This window comes from Heterocephalus glaber, unplaced genomic scaffold, assembly GCF_053883595.1.
Source record: "Heterocephalus glaber isolate CG9 unplaced genomic scaffold, H.glaber_assembly_v1.0 deba00001454, whole genome shotgun sequence".
NCBI lineage: Eukaryota > Metazoa > Chordata > Mammalia > Rodentia > Bathyergidae > Heterocephalus > Heterocephalus glaber.
The window spans coordinates 11,175,892-11,184,910 of NW_028258303.1; the positions used below are offsets into that span (position 1 = coordinate 11,175,892).

The 9,019-nt window shown below is 39.7% G+C and overlaps 1 pseudogene; it reads right to left on the minus strand.

Annotated features, from left to right (window-relative positions):
* Window positions 1-6,438: 6,438 nt before the first annotated feature.
* Window positions 6,439-8,372, minus strand: LOC101700643 (SUMO-activating enzyme subunit 2 pseudogene; annotated as a pseudogene).
* Window positions 8,373-9,019: the final 647 nt, after the last annotated feature.

Below are 9,019 nucleotides of genomic sequence, written 5' to 3' on the forward strand. Positions count from 1 at the left end.
TCACCATGCCATGCCATGGCCAGGAACTGGAACACAGCCCTGTAAATTGTTAATGATTGATGTATCCTACAGAAAAATGTATAAAAGAAGAATATTACCAATAAACCTGACCTTAACTCCTAACAGAGCTCTTTTCCCCCATGTCCTTCATTTTATAAGTTTTGTTGGATACTGTCTTCAGGTTCCAGTCTCCCACCGAGGAGACTCCAACAGGGTTTCAGTATATAATCAGACAGGCCTTGAACTCACCATGTAGCTCAGGCTAGCCTCAAATTCTTGATGATACTCCTGCCTCAGCTTCCCAAGTGCTGGGATTACAGGTGTGCACCACCTGCATGTATTTTCTTAAGAAAGCACAGGAATATATTGTTAGTTATTAAATGTGAGACCAGGAGATACAGGAATAACAGACAGGTAAGAGACCTGAGTAAACCAAGATAAGCCCTGGAAAAATTGGAATGCATGGAGAAAGACCCACATGAAATTGCCCCCAGGAAGCTAGAGGTTGAGGGAGAAGTCTATGCTACTAACATCAGAGGCCTAGCTAAAATACCACATTGTTTCAAAGGAAGGACCAGGGCTTTGGTAAACTGAGATAAGCCCTGGAAAATTGGGGTGCAAGGGAAATCTGCTCCTCCTGACCTCAGAAACCCAGATAAAAGCAGCAACCATATTGTTTCACTGTCTCATTTTTGCATGCCCACCAAAATAGCCCAAGAAGTGCATATAAAGCCGTGAACTTGGGTGCCTCCTTGGCATTCTCCCTTGGAACCCCTCTCAGTTAGCAAGGTTTTTTTTTGTTCTTTGCAATTAGCTATACTTGGTTTGTTCCCCACTGCTGTGTCCATGGACTTCATACTTCAGTTGTCTTTATGACAAGAGCCCAGGGGGAGGAAAGAATTAGTTACAAATATATAAAACTTATTCCCACTAGTGAATTTCCATAACTCCAATGAAATCTTTAAGATTTGTAGACAAACATGATGGATATAAAATCGTATTAGCAAAAAAGAGTTGTGTACTTGGATAAATGAATGATGGTTTCAGTTTATGGGGGCCTTTACGAAAGTGCAAACTCAGGATACATTTACATCATCAAATGTCTGGTGAGCTTTGAATTCAGGAAGATCTGAAAAGGAGCATAGACCCTAAGAAGCTATAGTAACCTTGGAATGACAGAGACAAGTATTGGATCTGCCTAGAAACCCTAGTATCTTTCTAGTTTAGTAAAATTACATAGCCCTTTTCTCCCTTTTTTTTTGTGGTGTCCACTCCCAGTCTTTGATCAGTGTCAGCCTTCTGTTTTCATGGAAGGGGTAAGAAGCACCTTCCTCAAAAGGAAATCTATGCTTTGCTCTTAGGCAGATGGGGGGGGCAGAGAACTCTTCTTGCATTTATTGATTCTTAATTGCTTTTAGTTTAAAATAATCCTATGCCAAAGAGATATATTTTGGGGTGACATTTTCTGATTCTCTTCAGAGATCAGTGTAAATTTCCATTGCGAATTACCTTAAAGAATGTAGAGGATTTCAACTGACAGAGATGAATGCAAATTGTGGTGGATTAATTAATAGTAAACTTGGAACACCCAACTGAACTGAGTCAGTGTGATTCTGGGTATGGAAGACCTACCTGAGAATTGTTGCCAATGGCATAAAAGGAGGACAGAAAGGGAAGGTTGTGTGCTGTTGATTTTCCTGGAGAAGCTTGCTGTGGCTGGTTTTCCCGATATGAACTTGGCTATTCTCTTCATCAGAGGAGCTTGGGTCCTTGCTGTCACTGGGGATGGCTGATGGCTGCTGTTCTCATCAGGGGATCTCTGGTCTTCAACTTGAGCATCACTTCCTGGCTCCGGTTCAGATCCCTCAGCCTGGTGGCACAGATCCTTCACCCCACCTGCACAGACTTTCTAGATTCCACCACTGGCCTTTGGGCCTTTCCAGTGCAGATCCTTGATATAAACTTGCACGAGACATTACTGTAGGCTCTAAGCCTCTGGCTGGACTTGTGGAGGACATTGTCTTGGGCTCTAGGCCTTCAGCTGGACTTGTGTGGGATTTGGGCCCTTGGCTGGATTCTTCAGGTCTCTAGCATGCAAGACAATCTCTTGTATTCCTCTGCATTTGACATTTTGGTTGACTATTATAAAATAATCCTATAAATTTTGTGTCTTGTATTAAATCTATTCCCTTGCAAACCCTGACTGCAGCATAAAGTAACCCCAAATAGAATAAAGACATAAGCAGAGAAGCACAGATAAGGTGAAATATGCAGAGTAGGTTCCTAAATATTGTTCAAGTTTTAAAGCTACAGAGCCCAAGATCTCTAGGTCCTTCTGTCTGAAAGCATTCACTAGGCCATTTGTCTTGGCCTTGGAATGAATATAAAAGTGTGAGTGACCAGCTGGAAAGATAAGAATGCCATACTGTGGGATAGTATGCAGTCATTATTTCAGGTCTGGGTGACCAGGCCTTCCATGTGGACTTTAGTAAGCAATGGAGCATTATGGGGCAGAGTTGAACACAAGAAAGCAAGGATTCCTTCAAGTGTAAGAATAGATTATTTTATGTTTAAATCTAGAGGAAGTTCTCCAGTGCCAATTTAGATCAACAATAATTTGCTAAGCACCAGCTACAAATACCAGGTGCTAGGTTAGGTGCTCTAGAGCTACACACTTAAATACTTACCCCTGAAAAATGGCAGAGTGGTGAGTGCCAGCAGCCTAGCTTCTCCAAGACCAACTGCCCAGAATCTGGAAATCAATAGCCTGGAGACCAAAAAAAGGGTGTAGAGGTCACACGGGAACCACAAGGGAACTAACAGAAGAGCAGAAGAAAATAGGATCCATTGCCGCAGAAGAAATAGATTGCTACTGCAGACTGGAGAACATGTGATCTGGTGGAACAGCTGTGTACCTGCCCCAGTGGGAAGGCAGTGAAACAACTTTCCAGCTTACTGCAGAACAGAGACTGGATCTGGATTGAGAGTCTTGTACAGTTGGAGGCAGCCATGAGAGAGTGAGACAATATTCCCTGAGCAGCGCCCCCCCCCCCCCCCGCAAGAGTTAGTAAGTGAGGTGGAATGGCTTGTGTGGAACAGCATCTGGCAGGTGGGGCTGCCATTTTGTTTAGAGAGGTTTGGGCTTGAACACTGACAGTAGAACAGCAGAACAATCCCAGAGTTGTTTCAGTGCCCTGAGACAGGGGAGGGAAGGGTGATACAGTCATGGTAGACTGCTGGCAGTTAGACAGCAGATTGAGGGAAGATATGTTGAGAAGTAGCAACTGGGGCCAGCCAAACTCTGTTCCGAGGACCACCAAGGGCTGCTAAGATTGGCCCTGAGTACAAAGGACTGGAGGCATCCCCACTACTCTAGGACCAGAGATGCAGACAGGTAAGTGGTGTTGGCTGGCAGTGGGAAGGGGCCACTTCCTTCCTGCACTGCAACCATGGACACAAGCAAACAAAGGACCCTAGCCTATGACAGGACAAGGGCCCCCCGCCTTCAGCCTGGCTCTAGCTGAGGACACTACAGCAGCTGGGAGAGTGAAGTGGAGACAGTCACAGTGGGGAGAAGTGGGGAAGACACCTGACAGACATCTGGAAGGCTGCTGCCTGGGGAGGGTGCCCAGCTCTCAACTTTGGAAGCCAGAAACAGCCCCACTATCCAATGTTGATCTTACTGAAGACCTGGTGGGACTGCACAGTGCATTTATAGGTTCTGTCTTGGACACTAACACAAAACTGCAGACACCAGAGGAATTTTAGTGTTTTTATTATTTTTCTTTTTCCTTTTTGTTTTAATCATTTTTCTTTCTCCATCTGGTTGGGCTTTTTGTTTACATTGTTTAGGTTTTATACATTTATTCTTGTTCTATTCTATTCATCTTCTTTCTCTTCTCAACAATCTCTCAGCCAGGGATTTAGCTCAGCGGTTTTGCTGCCTGCTGTGCAAGCACAAGGACCAGAGTTCGATCCCTGGTACCAAAAAACAAAACAAAACAAAACAAAAAACCCCCAAAAATCTCTCTTGATTTTATGATATTTTCATGTGAGTGAACATTATCTCTTGTCTCTCTGGTTCACTTCAATATTCCATTGCTTCCTCCTTCATTCTTTCTCTCCTGCCCTCTTCTCCAGTTTCTCAAAGCTTGGGTGTTCATCCTTTGCTCTCCAGCACTGCTTCTCCTATATTTCTCTTCATTTATCTGTCTGTTTTGTCTCACATTCCTGTTAAATTTCCTTCCCACAGGATACCTCTCATTCTTAATAGATTAAGAAAGCAGGATCTTGGGATAGACAAAGACCAAGAACCACCTACATCTAGAAGATATCTCTGAGGAATAGGTATTTCCTAGAGAAGCCTCTATATTAGTGATAAAGCTATCTACTATAAGAAATCTACAAGCAACAACTCAGAAAACAAAATAAAAATTAAAAATAGAAAATGACAAGACATAGAAGCAAAATGCAACCTCAGATGTCCAGCCTACCCAGGACAAGTCCAGGGGATAACAAGATAGAGGAAATTGGAAATGACCTACCTGAATTATCAGCAGAAGTAAATAAACAGATGAGGCTTTAGAGAAAATAATCTTTCAGGTCAAAAAAGAAATAATGGTCAAAATGAAGGTTATGCTCAATGAATCTACACTAGAAACAGATTTTAAAAAATAGAAGAGTTTAGGAAAATGATTAGAAACCACAAATAGCCAACATAGGAAAGAAATGGAATCATGAAAGAGATTCAAACAGATATCCAAGAGATTAAAAATTCCATTGAAAGTATGTGCAATCATTTAAACCAAGGTGAAAACAGAATTTCATGTCTGGAAGACACAATTGTGGTTACCGATGATGAAAACAAAGACACCTTAAAAATAGCAAGAAGCTATAAAAATCAATCCAACAATTACAAGATGATGTAAAGAAAAACAATATAAGGTTGTTCAGAGTAAATGAAAGAGCAGGAGACAGTGAAAATACCACAAAAAACCTGTTAACAGATGTAATGTCAGAAAACTTCCCAAACATAGAAAAAGAATTTGACATACAAATAAGTGAGGCACAAGAATTCCAAATACCCATGACCAAAATAAACCTAGGCATATAATAATCAGGATTCCAGAAATTCAGCACAAGAACAGAATATTACAGCTGTTAGATAAAAGAAACAAATTGCCTATGAAGGACAGCCCATCAGAATCACAGCAGACTTCTTAACACAAACCCTTAAGACAAGGAGAGCTTCAAGTGAAGTATTTCAAGTCTTGAAAGAAAACATCCTCCAATACAGATTAATGTACCCCACAAAACTATCTTTTAAGATCAATGGAGAAATGAGATAGTTGCATGATAAAGAACATTTGAAGAAATTCAGGCCAAACCAACTATACAAAATCTTCTGAAGGGCGTTTTACAAAGATATAACAACAACAACAACAACAAAAACCACAATTCCAAGAATACCATTAGAAAGAAGCCACCAGGCAGGGCAAGTAATTAAAGAGAGGAGAAAGACAGAGAGCCAACAGCAGGAAAATAATATGACTAAGATAAGACAATACACATCAGTTATAACCATCAATGTAAATGATCTCAATTCACCAATCAAAAGAAACAAACTGGCAGAATGGATCAAGAAACAAGATCCAACAATATGCTGCATACAAGAAACACATTTAACTCAAAAAGAAATTCATAGACTGAAAGTCAAAGGATGGAAACCAAAATTCCATGTAACAAGAACACAGGAAAAAGCAGGTGTAGGTATCTTATTTGCAGACAATGTGAACTTCAAGCCAAGATTGATCAAAAGAGACAAAGAAGGTCACTACATACTTGTTTGGTTTTGGGGGGTAACAATTATGCAGATGCCATTTATTTGGTCCATAGTACAGTATATTCATTAATTTTAGTTTTACAAAACATCAAATATAAATAACCTGAAATTGTAACAATACACAAAAATTGGCATCTTACATAGACATGTCAGGCAGTAAAAACTGAAAATCTGAGTAAATTAACATTGTTTTACATTAATAAATATAACACCATTTAACATTTAAAAACAGGTTTCAATGCCTAGCACTTGATATTTCTTTGAATCTGTCTCAGTTAAGAGTATGAAAATGGTTAGAGCTAGGCTAAAAATAATTCTTCTAGCCAAAAATAAAGGCATAATATTTATAACCAGGTATCAACTTTACTAAACCACAATATTTTTAAACTATTAAATGATACCCTTAGGTATCATTTTACAGTAAAAAGGTAACATGAATTGTGTTATTTTATCTCATAACTGGTTATGCACACAATCTGTTCAAAGGGTTTAAAAACTATATTCCTACTTTCAATACAGCATACTGCAATGTTTCTGATAGTTCTAGCAAAATGAATGCTTTCAAAGGAAGCAGAATCACTTTCAAATCCCTGGTGTTAGTTTTCCCTTTGGAAAAAGGACATAAAAAATGATCTTGTGGTGCCCAGATGAGCTGACAGAGTAAGGGTTTTTTGTGTTCGATCTAATGCTATGACATAATCAAGCTCTTCCCTCTATTCCATATAAGACCTCTTTGCACTAATATTCTCTTTCTCATCTAATTTCCTCTTGCGATTTCTTTAATCTTCATTATTGTCAGCATTATTTCAAGGATCTTCTTTGTCTGAGTCAACTATGAGCACATCATCTTGCTCTTGTGCTGTGAAGGTGGAAGGCTGGGCTCCATCATTGCTGCCATTGGTTATGCTTTTGGTGGCATCTTTGGCTTGTTTGGGTCCTACTTTATCTGGGGCATCACCCACAACTTTGAATTTAACATCCTTCCCTAGGTCTTCACTATGAAGAATGTTGATCAATAAATTGTAGTCCTGAAGGAAATCATATGCTTGAAGTCAGCTGCCATTTCCAATTCCAAATTCTGACAACTTCTTATGATTATTAGCTTCTGTCTCTCCTTCTTCTGAAGATATTAGGATCGTTCCTTTTCCATCTTCAATTTGAACTTATGGTGCAACCATAGCAAATTTCCCTTTCACTATCTTACCTTGCAAGGTGCGAACAGTCACTTTCTGGATGTTCAGCTATACAGTCACCTCTGGCTTGCTGGCACATACATAACAATTGGGGTTGGGAGGATCCAGTGCACAAGGAACAAGAAGCTTCTTTCTTGGGTTTGGTTGCTTATTAAAAAAAATTGTTCTACATTGAACTATTTTTCATGATAAAATCTTTAATCCTTCTAATACTATCAACCCAGCAATCACTGCATTAATAGTAGCAATAGCAGAAATAATGTTTCCTGACAGTGATTTTATATCAAATCTGCTCTTCATATTCATACTGAAAATATACACCTTGAGGTTTGCCACAGAGGTGACAAAATCCATTGCAGATGGGTCATTCTTATCCCATATGAGCTCAGCTCCATCCCCTTTTTCAGCTAAGTGAACTCTCAAAGTCTCAATGCTCTTTGAGAAAAGATCTGCATAGCTCTTCACATCTCTAGAACCTGGTGGTCTTTCAGACCTAACTGAGGTTCATTTTATTGATCTGATGTGTTGTTTTCCTCTCCTTTATTTTGTACTTCAGCCCAGTCCGATGGAATTGGAGGTTTCCTTTTAAGCCACAGTTTGTCCATTGTCAATAGATACTTGATATCATCTTTAAAAAGCATAGTAAAAAGTTTAACTGGATCGTATCCAGTTGATTTAACCCATTTCTTTGTGGAAATACATTTGATGTCACCATCTTTATTAGATGCTTGAGCTCTGGCCTCAGCTTCTGTTGGTTCCCAGGCAGCTTCAGGGTCAGCTCTTTCAGGGGATACTTCTTGATCAGCATCTTCTTCCCCAAACAACTGGTTGAACAAATATTTTGCACACATGATGCAATGAATGGTTTCTGAGGGTGTATTATGAATTGTACAGCCAGGAAATGTTCTCTGGGTTGGCTTAGGGTGACATTCATAATACTCAGTCACACCCTTTTTGATAGTAGTTATCTGTCCAAGGTAATGAGCATTCCCACGCTCAATAAGATTGACATCAGCTGCCAGACACATCCTATTAACATGGTTTCAGGCAGCTCTGTTATCTAATGCATTCATAACCAATATGAACTGTTGAAAAATTTCCACATTGTAGTCAGGGTTCATGATACTATCATGATAAGCTGCAATATTAGCTTTTGGGTAAAACTGTAGTACACTTCCTTTGGCAACTTGTGCCTTTGATCTTCCAAAGTGTTTCTTTTGAAACAAAAACTGCCTGTTGAGGTTGCTGACATCAATAGTATCCAGATCAATCAGGTCGATGTGGGAGAAGCCAGTGAGCATGAGGTTCTTCAGGAGCTCGCAACAAATGCCACCCATGCCCAAGACCAGCACCCAGCCCCCGGCCACAACCTCAGACAGCTCCTGGGGGACAGCCTCCAGGACAGTGCCACAGTGGGACTTCCATGAGCAGCAGCAGAAGCAGAGTCACTACATACTTGTTAAGGGAAAACTTCAAGAAGAAAAGATAACAATTATAAATATATATGCACTAAATATTGGTGCACACAAGTGTATAAAGCAAATATTTATGGACATGAAAAATCTAATAAGTACTAACACAATTTTAATGGGAGACTTTAATACCCCATTGTCACAAACAGATCAATTAGACAAAAAAATCAACAAAGAAATAGTAGAACTGAACCATACTTGTGAACAGATGGACTTAGTAGGTATCTATAGAGGTCTAACTCAAACCTTCAGAATATACATTCTTCACTGCTGCACATGGGATATTCTCCAAAATAAGTCACATACTGGCCCATAGAACATGTTTAGGTAAATGTAAAGGAATTGAAATTATCCCATACATATTATCTGACCATAGTGCAATGAAATTGGAAATCAACAGCAAAGTCCATATACACATGAAAATTAAATAACACCCTTCTAATCAACCAAGGGGGCACAGATGAAACTAAAGAATATATTATGTGATAGAAGCTGAGCTGTCCCAGCACCCA